At 42.5% G+C, this 15380-nt stretch overlaps 1 protein-coding gene across 1 annotated transcript in view; it reads left to right on the forward strand.

Annotated features, from left to right (window-relative positions):
- The window catches only part of TMEM211 (transmembrane protein 211), a 1337569-nt gene that overhangs the window by 308464 nt on the left and 1013725 nt on the right, over window positions 1–15380 (forward strand).

Consider the following 15380-nt stretch of genomic DNA (forward strand, 5'->3'; position numbering starts at 1 on the left):
GTGTGATGCCATTTGTGACTGGTTTAGAGTCGGGCATGGCACCCGCAACCCTGAACATGTGTGTTTGATCTGTGAGCCACTTGGCCACCCATCCTGTGACATAGCTGTTAACGTTCAAGCTGGTAAGCTTGTCCATGTTGACAGAGTGGGGAATGATGTAGAAAGTCCTTATAGAGGTCCAGGTGGGCTGTGTGGACTACTTTCACCTCCATCTATGTCCTTGGTAACTGTTTCAAATAAGTCAACTAGGTTTAGGAGGCAGGATCTGCCTTTATCAAGGCCAAGTTGGGTAGAGTCCAGTGTCTGGAGGTCCCCAATGTCTCTGTTTATGGGTTCCATGATAATTTGCTCCATAGCTTTGCAGACCAGGCTAAGTAGACCTATAGGGCAGTGGTTTCCAGGTTCTGTTGTGGCACCCCCTTTGTGGAGCTGGATGACTGCTGGTGTATGCCATTCTTTGGGTACATAGCCTGTGGTACGATTGAGTCTGGACAGTGAATGTAGGTGAGGGTGTAGTTCCTTTTGGGGCTGGTGTAAGACGCACCCTGAGACACCATCCAGTCCCATTGATGCTGTGTTTTTAGCTTTGGATAGGGCTGTCTTTACCTGCATGTCCATGAAGTCTGGGGCTCTGCATTCTTCTGGGATGGACACAGGCCCTTTTGGAGATGATGGGGGGAGTTTGCACTGAACCTGTCCCCCAGGATGTGGGCAATGCAAGTTGGTTCAGTGTATTTCTTGCCATTTTTCAGTAGCTGACAGCATATTTGGAAGTTGCCACCTATATGTTTGGTATAGCTAATGAAGGCTTTGTGGTTGTTATTCTTACATTCCTTGGCAATTTGTGTTTAGAAACTGGCCTTGGATTGTTTTATGAACGATCATTGTTTCTTCCTAATAATGATCAGTGATGCCTTTCCTTTTGTGGAGTTTGCTCTATCATGTGTTTGTTTCCTCCTGCTGTTGTCTAGCTTATTTATGGGCAAAGACCAACTGACTGGTTTCTTATTTTTGGAGGAGTGCATGTTGGTTTTATTTGGGATGTCTCGATCAATGCATCCCTGTAGATGCTCATAGGATGCACTTGTAAATTGTTTGGCAGATTGTATGGCATTATCCTATAGCAAGGGGGCTTTGGAACTTTCCACTTTGGTCTTGGGAAGTGTGCAGTTGGCTTTTGAAAATGTCTTCACAGTGGTTTCATTGACTGGGGGGGGATGTGGATGTCCAGTGTGATTACTTTATGATCTGATATTACCAGCGAGGGGTTATCTCTGTTGTGGTACACTGGTACCCCATGTAGGTGATGATCAGGTCCAGTATGTTGTCACCTCTAGTGGGCGTGGTGACCAGCTGTTCCAGGGTGTTAGAGTTTTTAAACTCTAGGAAACATTGGGCAAAGGACGTTGTACATGAGTAATTCTCCCACTCAGTGTTTGGGTAGTTGTAATCTCCTCATGTAATGGTGTTTGACCTTTGTATTTTCCACTGTTCTCAGGACTACTGAGTGAGGTTCCTGAGACAAGGTAGGTGATCTGTAGCAGGCTACAATCTGATAAGCAGCTTTGCCCAATTTTAGTTGCACTTGCATGGTCTCCAAGGCCTTATGCTGTGCCACTAACCTGTAGGTGTGGGTATCCATAAGGTAAATGGATACACCCCTTCCTTTGGTATTTCACTCGTGGTTTTGGGTCCGAAGATCAGAGGGAATGTGAGTGTTCTACGTGGAGCATGTCCAACAGCTCTGTGTTTGACATAGCTTTCTATGTTAAGGCAGAGAACACCTCTGAGTAGGCGATATGCAAGGGAGTATGGCTGGAGAATTTTGAGATGGTCTGTGTATGGCATGTTTTTCAGGCCGCTAATGCTCTTTGTGAGGTATTGCTGCAAGCTTTCCAGTTGTAGTTGTCTTGTGAGGTACATAGCAAAAGGGGCATTGTATCTATTATGGTTCTAGTGAGTGATGAGTAGAAGGGAACAATGTCCTCTTCTATTCTGCATGAGACACCGTTTGTGATGAGGTGTGCCACATAGGGGGATTTCCTGACTACTGTGGGTATGTGATTATCACAGTTGTGTCCACTGTCCACCTGTGACCCAAGGTCTGTTGTCACACTTTCAGTGTTAAGTATACTACCACCTATGTTGTAGTTCATGGCTACAGAGTTTTTAACAAAGGGGATGACAATGCACATTTTGGCATTCAGCTTGAGCCCATGGCTTTGACAACAGCTATCTGTCTCAGTGAGGCCCTTTTGTAGGATGTCCACATCTTTAGTGTTTACGATTATGGCTCCTAGTTTGCAGTCATCTGGAAACTTCAGTAGCCACAGACCTTCCATGTTAAAGTTTACTTCAGGGAAGTAGATACTAAACAGGACAAGACCCAGGACTGGACCCTGTGGTACTGCACTCATCACTAGTCCAAAGTCATACATGGAGTCTGCTACTTTCACAGTGTGTGTTCTGTCAGTAAGCCTGTTGGCAACCCATCTTGTGACATAGCAATTTATACCTCGTTTAGTGGGTTTATCTATATTTACAGAGTGTGGGGTGGTGTAAGCCATGGCAGGATCTACATAGGCTGTGCGAACCACCTTACCCTTGTCTACAGTTCTGGTGACTGCTTCAATGTCATCTCTCAGGTTTAGGAGACATGATCTGCATTTTACAAACCCAGCATGATTGTGGTCCAGAGTTTGGAGATTACAACTGTATTTTTTATAAGTTGTATGGTGATACATTCCATGGCCTTGAAGAGCAGGCTCATCAGGCTAATGGGGCACTAGTTCCTGGGGTCCGTGGTGTCTCCACCCTTGTGTAGTGGGATAACCGTCGCTGTGCACCATTCAGCTGGCACAAAGCCTAAGGTGTGGCTATGACTGAACATGGTACATTGGTGTGGTGCCTGTTCATTCTGTGGTTTGTGTAGAACACAGCCTGGGAGGTTATCTGGTCCCATGGTTGCTGTGATACTGGCTTTGGTGAGTGTTTTTTACCTGTGCAGCCGTGATGACAGCAACTTTGCAGTCTTCCATTATAGTGATGTGCTCTTTCATGGGTGAGAGGGGGGTAAAGTTAACACTGATCCTATCTGCCAGAATGTTGGCAATATCAGTTGGGTCTGTATATTTAGTGCCATTGAGCTGTAACTCAGAACAGATCTGAGTGTTGCCATGACATGGACCTGTCTGTTGTGCAGAGATCTCCTGAGTAGACAGTATGCGACAGAGTACAGATTGGGTTAAATTCAGTCTTGTTGCATGGGGCAACTGTTTGAGGCCAGTAATCCTCTTGTTGAGGTACTTCAGTGGTCTTTCCAGCTGCTGACGGTGCCTAGTCGGATTCATCGCAAGTGTGTTGTGGTACTCTCTGACGGGTCTGATGACTGATGAGTAGCGGGAACCTCCTTTGACCTACATGCACAGACCTTGGCAAGTTGTGTGAACACATAGCATGATTTTCTGAGCACTTTGTGAATGTGTTTCTGGAAGTAGAGATGACTAACCACATTTGTCCATAGATCCCTTATTATCACCTCCATATTTAGCCTACGTGTGTGAGCATGCCCAGTATGACCTTTCAGTGTGATGCTGAATGAAATCCACTACATTTGTTGAAGTGTGTGAGCATGGTTGCTATAGACATTTATACTATATGTGTGTGGAAAATCAAGTTGTATTTTTACAGCAGGGCTCACCTTTGTGTCATAAATCAACAGGGATCATGCTGTGCCTGCAGGGCTTCCATGAGACACTTTGCATAGACTTATCAATATTTCTACATACAGGGGGGACAGCTATTCTTTGTACATTTCTACCCGAGTGCACACCTGATTGTTACTGTGGGTGTACATAGGATGAGGGGTTCACCTGACACTTATACACATTTGCTAGGCCTGCATTGCTATGTAAGGTACTCCATTTCAGTCTGTACTGTTGCCTATTGTACTGGCTTGAGGCATACTACTGTACTACAGATCTTAGCGTCCACTGTCACGTATATTAGATTGTGACTTCATAGCCTACCCAACCCACATCACACCGCCTGGCCTGCTGTTCTCTGTCTGCATAGGCCTGTGGGGGAGGTTACCCATATGCCTCTTTAGGGGTATGCTACAGCATTTCTTTGTGTTTGCATTAGTGTACAATTGTCCTGCTGTGGCTGTGCCAGTGAAATGCTGTCATGGCTTAGTGGTTCAGTACTGTGACTATAGTGCACAGTATCCTGGGTTCGAGCCCTGTCACTGCTTTTTATTTTCATGCTGGGCAGACCAGATTGCTTAAAGAGCAGTAAAGCAGATATGAGCATGAATTTTGTTTACATATACAAAATAGTGGTAAAAGCCGCTTAGCACTGCTTTATATTGCTTAAAACATAGCAATCATGCTTCAGGTGGTGCTGCAGGGCTGCCTATGTTGGATGCACATAGTACGCTCCCTATACATGTGTGGAAACAGGTAGTGTCAGGTTAGGCATCCCTTTTATTTTATGTGCGAGTCAGAGAGAGGTATAATTTCCAGGGTTCCTACTGAGCCAGTGTATGTGCTATGCATTGCCTCTTTGCCAAGGCCAAGGCATACTGGGCATGCCTCCTTCTGCCTACTGGGGCAGGCTCAGGTTGTTCCTCCTCTGAGTTATGCTGTGCCTGTGCAGGCCTTGGCAATGGGGGGTGGCTGTTTGGCCCTGCCCCATGCTGTTCCTGCTGCAGCTGTTTTCCCAGGATCATATTGTGTAGCATGGCACATACCATGACAATTTGGGTACATGTAGTTGGTGAGGACTGCAAGGCTCTACCAGATGTGTCCATGCACCGGAACCGTGACTTGAGTGTCCCAAACACACGCTCGATTACATTTCGTGTTTGTGCATGTGCCTCATTATGGAGTTCTTGTTCAGGTGTGTGTGCATTTCTGATGGGTGTCATCAGCCACGGCTCCAGTGCTTATCCAGCATCCCCCACTAGGTGACCATCAGGGATGTCCCCATTGGTAAATGTCTGGTACAGCTGCGTCAGATGCCAGATATGGGAATCGTGGTAGCTTCCAGGGCAGCCAGCACACAAATTCAGTATTATGCCCTGGGCATCACACACAACCTGGCAGTTGAGGGAGTGGAAGCCCTTGCGGTTGATGTAGGCCCTACCCCGCTCACCAGCTGGTGCTTTGATGTGTATGTGCGTGCAGTCAATTGCACCCACTACCTCAGGGTATTCCGCTATTTGCTGGAAGAGACGCATCTTGCTGGCCAATACCTCACGGGAACTGGGGGAAATATACATGATCACCGACATGTGCTGACATGGCATGCAGGAACTGGTGCAGTACCCTGGATGCTGATGCCTGTGAAATCCCCATCATATCACCAGTTGGTCTCTGGAAGGTATCTGTTGCTAGTATTCTTAGGCCAACACATACCTTGGTTTTCACTGGGATGGGTTCCCCTCTGTTGGTTCTGTGTGTGAGGCGTGGCCTGCACAGCTCAACAATTTGTTGCAGGAGGTCTCTGTCCACTCTATAGCGCTCCACTATCTCCAGCTCATGTAGCCTCTGGTAGGTTACCCTGGGTCTGTACACTCCTCTCCGTCTCCTCACTGTGGGTTGCTCAGCAGCATTCGCAATGGCACCACCCTCAGCATCTTGCACATGTTGCTTTATAATAGCAATGGCAGCCCCTAACATTTTTTTGTCTCAGTTAAGCTTTTTAAGTTTTCACTTCTCTTTGTAGACTGCAGTGTTTCTGAGAAAAACATGGAGGAATGTTGTTTGCAGAGTTTTAAGTTCTGGGCTGGGCTGGGCTACTGTACTGCCTGTTTAATTGGCTGATTCTGATTGATTTCACCTGGCAGCCTTGCTAGTTCTCCTTGGTTAACTTCCTACTACTTATTTTCCTTCCTTTTCCCTTTTTGTTTCCACAGAGGGCAGTGCCACGCAAACAAGCGCAAACACACGCACACGAGTGCACATGCGCGCACACAGGCTTACACAGGCTTAGGCGGGTGCACATGCATGCACACAGGCTTAGACAGCCTTACACAGGCTTACATGGGTACACACACACACACACAGGCTTAGACGGGTTTACAGACGTGCACATGCGCGCACACAGTGTAAGCATCTTTGCAAGAAACTTTGGTGATATCCACGGCGTACACTTTCAGTTTCTGGGTTTCAGTTCAGACAGCTGTAGACACGCCTCTTCCAGTCCTGAGTAACTCACAGCAAACACATGCCACTCTGCTCCAATAAGATTACAGTCTTTGATACATACCCCCTCATGATGTCACCTATCTTCTACTCTAATACTCCCCTAATCCTACACTTACACTCTAGGGACATGATTCACATGGCAGGGAAAATTGGGATTCACTATCCTTATCCTCATTTGCATAGGATTGCCTACTAATGCTTGGTTACATCTCTCAAACTGAGCTTCCCCCCTTAGCAACCACTACTCAGTAGCCATGTTGTCTTCAGCCTGCCATTCACCTGCATGGCAGAGGAATATTTTTCATAAAATGCCTATTTTTGGCTTTTTTGTTTTTATTTTCTGGTTTTTGAAGCACCGCACGTTTGCGCGGCGCTGTGCTATGCTTAAGCATCGGAGATCGGGGAAAATTTTTTTTTATTTTTAATATTTTGCAACTGATTAAAATGCCAATGGCCTTATATTTGGCCATTGGCACACTTCATCAACTGGATGCATCCTTTATTTGGAGCTGTCATAGCTCCGTTTTGCTATTTGCAGAACGGTACTCCGTTACCAACGGAGTACATTTCTGCAAATAACTCTACTCTTACTCGAACAGGTTTGTGTTTCCTGGATCACAAATTTACCTCATTTGCATAGCTTTCAGCAGCAAATGAGGTAATTTGCATAACATAACACTGTCCGTGCAAGAGTCGTTTTAGAAGCTCTCATGCACGCCCCTGCTGGCTGTTGCTGGATCGCTCAGCAGACATATTGGATGCCTGGAGTTTTACTCTACTCTTAGACTCCGTGCAAGCCTTCGTGAATCCAGCCCACACTTTTAGCAGAGTATGTAGTAGTTTTCAAAGGTAAAGACTCTGATAGACAAAGAAATTAATCCCAGAGGGTTCAGGCCGTACTGCCTGAATCACTGACAGCTCCTGGTAGGTGATATGTAAAGGCCAGGAAGGCTAATACCAGCTCTGATGGGCTCACAGGTGTGGGGGTGCAACCTAAACTATGCAGGGAAGGCCTCTTCTACCTTTCTGGCCATTGTGCTTCCTTTAGGTTAGTACCTAAGGAGTAGGAATAAATCAGTCTCCCTTACCTTTACTTTGATGAAGACCTCAGGCAGACTGATTATGCTGGGCTGTTAAGCTAGTGGGACTGATTTATTTATTTTTTTGGTGGAAAGCTACTTTGTTGAATCCCTTCTCTTTCTTGCACCTGAGCTCTGTCCATGTTGCCTTCATATATATATATATATATATATATATATATATATATATATATATATATATATATATATATACAGTTTCAATTCAGACATTTTTAGGCCTATCCGGGACACTTTGCATGTTTTCTGCTACTGTTTGAGTGGCAACACTGCAGTTTAACTTTCAGATGCTGCTTAGGTTTTACAGGAACCTAATAACTGTTTTCCTTCACCTACCACCCCCCCCCCCCTATCTAGGCAGGTGGTCAGCTTGGTGAATGGCCCTTTAATTAAGTACTTTTGTCTTTGTAATATGTTATTTCTATATAATTATCTTTTCTTTAATACATACTGTCAAAAAAGTGTTGTTTTAGGATAAAAGTAGTAAAGTAGCTATTTGTCCATGTCACATTACCGTCTAACTTCTGATTAATTCTCTCTGCTTCTTTATAGTTGGGTTAATTTGCTGTTGGCTTATATGCTGCTTGCAGATATGAAAAATGAAAATACTTTGTGTTCTAACAGAACAGTGCTAAGGAGACCACATATCATTTATAGGACCATAGGCTACTATAGATGGTAAAGTACTATGCTAAAACTGGGATTCCCCCGTTTCAAAGTTTGGAACAAACGTTATTGCTATTCAGAGGTGCTGTATGAACACTAGTTTATTTTTTAACCATAGACTTACATCTTGGTCATGCTGGACTATTAAGTTGGTGGGACTGATTATTTTCATTGTGGAAAACTACTTGGATGAAGCCCTGCTTTGCTCATCCTCACTCTGCTCATCCTTCCTTACTTAATATTTTTTCCCCATTCATACCCACCTATTTATCTATACTGAACAAATCAGCATCTAAAAATGCCATATTCCAAATGTCATCAATCAGTATCACTTCCACTGTATATCTTTAATGCAGATTAACTAAGCACTGTACCACTTCCACTATATATAAATAATGCAAATTAACTACCCACTATACCACTTCCACTATATATAAATAATGCAAATTAACTACCCACTATACCACTTCCACTGTATATAAATAATGCAAATTAACTACCCACTATACCACTTCCACTATATATAAATAATGCAAATTAACTACCCACTATACAACTTCCACTATATATACTTAATGCAGATTAACTACCCAGTATACAACTTCTACTATACATGCTTAATGCAAATTAACTACCCACTATACCACTTCCACTATATATACTTAATGCAAATTAACTAACTGCTGTACCACTTCCACTATATATAAATAATGCAAACTAACTACCCACTATACGACTTTCACTATGTATAATTAATGCAGATTAACTATTCAGTATACGACTTCCACTATATATATTTAATGCAAATTAACTACACACTATATTGCTTCCACTATATATGTGTAATACAAGTTAACTACCCACTATATCACTTCCACTATATATACTTAATGCAGATTAACTACCCACTATATATACTTAATGCAGATTAACTACCCACTATACGACTTCCACTATATATATGTAATACAAATTAACTACCCACTATATTGCTTCTACTATACATGCATAATACAAATTAACTGCCCACTATATCTCTTCCACTATATATGCTTAATACAAAATAACTACCCACTGTATCACTTCCACTATATATACTTAATGCAGATTAGCTACCCTCTATACCACTCCCACTATATATACTTAATGCAAATTAACTACCCATTGTATGACTTCCACTATATATGCATAATATAAACTATCCACTATACCACTTCCAATGCATATGCATAATGCAAATTAACTACCCACTATATCGCTTCCACTACATATATGTAATGCAGATTAACTACCCACTATACCAGTTTTACCATATATACTTAATGCAGATTGACTACCCACTATACCACTTCCACTATATATATACGTAATGCAAATTAACTACCCGCTGTATCTCTACCACACTATATGCGTAATACAAGTTAACTACCCACTATATCACTTCAACTATATAAACTTAATGCAGATTAACTGCCCTCTGTACCACTTCCACTATATATACTTAATGCAAATTAAGTACCACTATATCACTTCCACTGTATATGCGTAATATTTATATTTATTTATTTTAAATTTATTTACTGGGATTGTCCAACTAAGCCAAAAAAGCCCATTTTCAGCAGAGGCCCGGGGGAAAGCCCCAAGTTACATATAATAAGAAATGTAAATAATAGTATTTAAAAAAACGGGCTACATGGTAAACAGTGATACAATTTCAACAAGTTTCATATAATAAACAGCATAAAATAGAATTAAAAGGCAATTTTACAAAGTAAAACAGTAATGAAAATTGCATAGAAAGAGAAAAAAAGAGTGATGCCAATAGGAATAAGAAACAGGGAAAAGATACCATAAGCAGCACTAGTAGATATAATCAGTAAGGATGATAAGTAACACAAGTTACTTTTTTTTTAATTGCAGGCGTATGATTGAAGCACATAAGAAATGATACATTAATAAAGCTTCTTCTTACAGGTGAGGAGGATTTCCCCGTCAAATAATAAACAACTAGAATATCAAGAATATACAAAATTAAGGTGGAGTTAGGATGCGGGAGGGAGTGAAATGAAGAATAAGAAATCATATGAAATGAATAGTATAGGGTGAGGAGTGCTAAAGAAAAGAAGAATTACTGAGGGGTTAGCCAGGTGTTGAGTAGGAGCATAGCCAGTTATTGGTAAAATGGGACTTGTGAAGGCTTTTGAATTTAGAGGGGTTAGCTGTGCAAAGAATGGACTGGGGAACTGAGTTCTAAATTTTGGAGATACGCTTTGAGAATAAGCTATCCCACATAGCTATTGTTGGTTTTAGGGGCATCTAGAAGTGTGTCAGATGAGCAGAGCATTCTATTGGAAGTCTAGGGCTTTGCTAGGTTCCTAACGGCTAGACATTTATCAGGTAGGTAGATAATGAATGGCAAATTGTGAATTGGTTGATGTAAAATAGGTTTAAGAGTTCCAACCAGTCTAGTTTGTTGAGGGTGGAACAATGATGTATTCTGTTTGGGAGCTTGGTGGCAAACCTGGATATTTTATTGTAGTAGGCTTCCAGTTTATTGAGATTTTTGTTTTCTTTAAATTTGTGAAAATTGGGTAAGCATATAACAGAGTGTATAGCAAGTGGCTTTGGGCAATGGCTATTTTGGTAGTTTGGGTGAGGAATGGTTTGGCTCTGTACAGTGCCCCGAGTTTTATGTGGACCTTTTTGATTGTTTGGGATATGTGCAGGTCATAACCGAGAGATTTGTCAATGGTGACACCTAACAGTTTTATATGGTCTACTGGCTCTATTTTGGTGTTTTTAGTAGAGTAAATGGTGAATGGGATGGGGGATGAAATATTACATTCTTAGTAAATAGCAGTAGTTTAGTCTTGTTGGGGTTGAGTACTAGCTGATTGGTGGAAAGGTAGTGTTCAACATCAGTAAATGCATTTTGTGTTTTTTGCAAGAGTTCAGGGGTTGAGGAGGCTGAGCAGATGAGTGTGGAATCATCTGCATATTGTATAATGTTAGCTGATGTGGTAGCTGACTTGAGATCATTAGTAAAGATTGTAAAGAGAAGATGGCCAAGTATGGAACCTTATGGTATGCCCGCTGAGACTGGTAAGAGTGTGAATATATCTTCTAGCCATTTCACGGCTTGTTGTCTGTCTGACAGATAGCTATGGAACCATGATAGGATAGATTGTGAGAAGTTTAAGGTGGCTAGTTGTTCTAAAAGTTTTTGGTGGAAGACAGTGTCAAATGCTTTTGACATATCTATGAAAACTGACGAAACAAATTGGTTGACTATGTCTGTGAAGTTAATTAGGGCAGATGTAGTACTATGCTTGGGTCTGAAGCCATGTTGTGTATCTGAGAGTAGGCTATTGTTATGGAGGTAGGGAAGGGTTTGTGAGTGCCTAAATTTCTCAAGGATTTTTGCAAAGGGTGAGAGTATTGCGATGGGTCTGTAGTTTGATAAGAGTGTTGATGTCTTTGTTGATCCGGTCTGTCGATGAACTGGGGTTTTGTTTATTTCTTCTCGATGATGTGGTCTTCTTCCATCTTGGGTTTCGATATTCTCAGGTAGACCCCACTTCCATTATATATACTTAATACAAATGAACTACCCACTGTACCACTTCCACTATATGTACTTAATACAAATTAACTAATAGGATTATCTTAACAAAAAAAACTTCACAATTCATCTGCCTCACGTATCAGCCTCAATCATAAAAAATAATAAAACAACATCAACCATAATATTTATTTCAGTAGCATCTCTTTTCTTAGTTCTCCACTTTCTTCTTAAATGAAAGTAAATAGTAGTACTGCCCTCTCTTGCTTCCCACCACACATCAAACGCTGCATTGTAAAAACTTACCAACTACAAACCTTTAAAACAACATCCTAGTTACCTCCCCAATGACTATAAAATCCTTCCTCGATGTCTCATAACAGGACAAAAACCCTTAGATGGCCATGATTCCTCTTTAAGATGACTTTCATTATACTTGGTGTACTTTTTCAAGGAAGTGTAACAACTACCCTGGGCTGCCACATTCACATCAGTCCGAAACCTGACTTTACCCTTATTTCCTGCTGCTTACTTCTTGCTGGAAGCATGAAAAACAAATTGTCATGATCATAGCATCACTGATTAAAGATTATATTCCTGCTGCCCTGACTACAGTTGCTTCCTTATTTACCAGCCCAAGTCAAAGCATATTGGGTGGGACACATATCCTCCATAAAACCAATTTGCATCTGACTATCTGCTGTCAAACCTAATTAACCTCTGAGTATCACCCCAACACGTCACTTGTTCTACCTAGCAGTAGCCTACATCCTGGCACCCTCATCTCCTCAACAAATTATACCTAGTTATTACTACATTAATTGACTGAGCCTCTGTCCCCCTGCTTATACCTTATCATTTTAGGGGACTTCAGCATAAATTTTCTTTTGTATCTCGTGACATCACTTTAGCTTTTTCATATCTTATATTTCCCCTACATTTAAGTATTTTCTTGTTATCCTGTAATTGTTATTTCATATTTCTTGGTAATAAAATATGTACCTGTGCAAAATAGACCCTTTTCACCCAGGTCCTGACCATTGGCAAAAGGATGCAGAAAAAACAGTGCTTACTGGGAAAACTGTGAGGTTGATATTAAATAGAATAAAGATGTTCATGAACTAAGTAATGCACAAAATTAAAGGAAATGTTAAACTTTAACAAAAACATAGATAGTAGTAATAGTTAAAAGTGTTAAAGTATATCTTGGTTAACACCCACAACATAAGGTAGGCTGTCATATTTTGTGATGAGGACAGTATTAAAGTAATTAAGTGGAGTTGATTGCCTCAGCATTGTGCTTTTTATCATAACACCTATGCCTATCTTTTTTTTCTGGAATGTATTAAAAGGTGCTCCCTAAGTTACTGAGGTCCTTATTGCTAGTGTCTTTTACAGAGCCATTGGTCACAAGGGATTGTGGTACTCTATCAGAATAATTAAAAAAATAACACTGAATACATCAGTACACCTTTGTAAATAACTGTCCCAGACACAGGACAGAGAAAACAAATGCAGTTTCCTGTTGATCACTTTAAGTACTTGTAGGTGGATGATGGGTAAAAGTGAGGGGGGATCTGAGCCAAATCCCCAGACAGAAGAAATAGATTATAGTTCGTTCTTAGATCATGGTATTCTCTGCTCCACCCTTATAAGTTTTGGTGGTTGCTAAGGAGGCAGGCCCTGGAATAGTGAAGTATCCAGGGTATATGCAAGGATCTGTATGCAGATGAGCTGGGGTTACTGAATAACAAAATTGGGCCACTGTGTTCGCAGATATAACCCGTGTAGCCTCAGAACCGCATTGGTGTTAGTAGAACAGGTAGCTGACATCAGAAGGGGTGTGTCACTATATATTTAAGGGGATTAGAGCTCATTTGCACCGCTCAGCTAAGCGGGGGGGGGGTGCACTGCTGCTGAGCTTTGTTTAGCTGTGGGGCATTTGTTTTAGCATGTTTAAACTATGCTGAGTGTGCCTGTGCATGGCGGTGTGCCCAGAGTGCTGAGCAGTGTTTGCAACAGCGTTGTGGGTTTGTGAGCCAAGCTGCACTGCTTAGCATGTATAAATTACTGATAAGCCCTGTTCCACTGACACTGGGCCATTCAAACCTCTCAATGATATAATTGGCAGGTGGAATGCATCATAGTTAGCCAATCACACAGGTTGCATCTGCAGCACACCACTGTAAAGTATGCATGCACCCTACAATCTGATTTTTCCCACATGGTGCTGCGGTAGCATTGTCGCCTCACAGTAAAACACTGTCCGGTTTGATTCTCAGCTAGAGCGTCTTCTGCGTGGAGACATGTGTGAATTGGCTTACCTTCGTTGAAGGTTGTGTGTCAGGCCTGGCAAGCCGGTACGTAAAAATCAACTGCCAATCATTAGCGGACCGGAGTTCTGCTGTGGCGACCCCTAACCGGGAAAAGCCGAAAGACACAAACAAACAAACTCTGCACCATTGGAGCACAGAGTTGGGAATTTTAACTGACAAAGTGCTATAGGCTGCTGCTGCTCTGTTACATCTGTATGTGCTAGAAGCTGAGGTCATTGATGATGCTGATGTTGACAATAGGCCTAGACTGAGAAGGAGAAGAGTGTTTAGGCCCAGGGTAACCTTCCAGGAGCTACATGAGCTGGAGATTGTAGAGCACTACAGGGTGGACAGGGACATACTACAAGAACTCAATGAGCTCTGCCGCCCTCAACTCAGACCTAGAGTCAACAGAGGGGAACCCATCCCAGTGGAAACAAAGGTATGTGTAGCCCTTAGAATACTAGCTAAAGGTACTTTTCAAAGACCAGCTAGGGACATGATGGGGGTCTCACAGGCATCTGCATCCAGGGTACTCCACCAGTTCCTGGCTGCCATGCAAACACATACCAGTAAGCACATTTATGTATCCTGCACCCCTGAGGAGAGGGCCAGCAGTATGTGTCTCTTCCACCATGTAGCACACTACCTTGAGGTACTGGGTGCCATAGATTGCACTCATGTGCACATTAAACCACCGCTCAGTGAGGAGGGTAGAGTCTACGTCAACAGCAACAGTATCACTGCATCAACTGCCAGGTCATGTGCAATGCCCAGAGCATTATCATGAGTGTGTGTGCTAGCAGTCCTGGCAGTTATTACCACTTCCATATCTGGCATGCTTCACAGCTGTACCAGACATTTGCTAGGGGGGACATCCCATATCGCCATCTACTGGGGGATGCTGGCTATTTACTGGAACCGTGGATGATGATACCCATCAGAAATGCACACACATCTATGGAAGAATGCCGTAAGGAGGCACGCACAAACTAGGAACATCATAGCTCGTGTGTTGCTGCCTCAATATATTTGGTGGAACCCTGCAGTACTCTCCAGCCACATGTGCACAGATGTTCACAGTATGTGCTGCATTGCACAATATGATCCTGTGGCAGGAACATCACAGGAAAGGGACACAAAGCCCCCCACCAGTGCCAAGGTCCCCATAGCCACAGCCACAGGGGGATTTGGAGGAGGAACCCCCTGAGCCTGTCCCTGTAAGCAGATGTAGGCATGCCCATTATCCCCTGGCCTTAGCAAAGAGGCAATGCATAGCACATGGTCTGACAACCTAGGGTTCTAGGGACTGACATCTCACTCCAACTCACATACATAGTAAAAAGGATGCCAGCCACATCCATACAACCTGTAACTTACCATGTATTGGCTGTGTACTGTGTGCATCTGATAGAGTCAGCCCTGAAGCACTGTCATCTCAACTGCTGCAGGCACAAGGTAAATCACTCTTCTTTACATCAAATGTATGAGGTACTAGACTATGGTAGCATACGTATGGAAGGGAATAGAG

Source organism: Protopterus annectens, chromosome 13.part0, assembly GCF_019279795.1.
Source record: "Protopterus annectens isolate FY-2018-M chromosome 13.part0, PAN1.0, whole genome shotgun sequence".
Classification (NCBI taxonomy): domain Eukaryota; kingdom Metazoa; phylum Chordata; order Ceratodontiformes; family Protopteridae; genus Protopterus; species Protopterus annectens.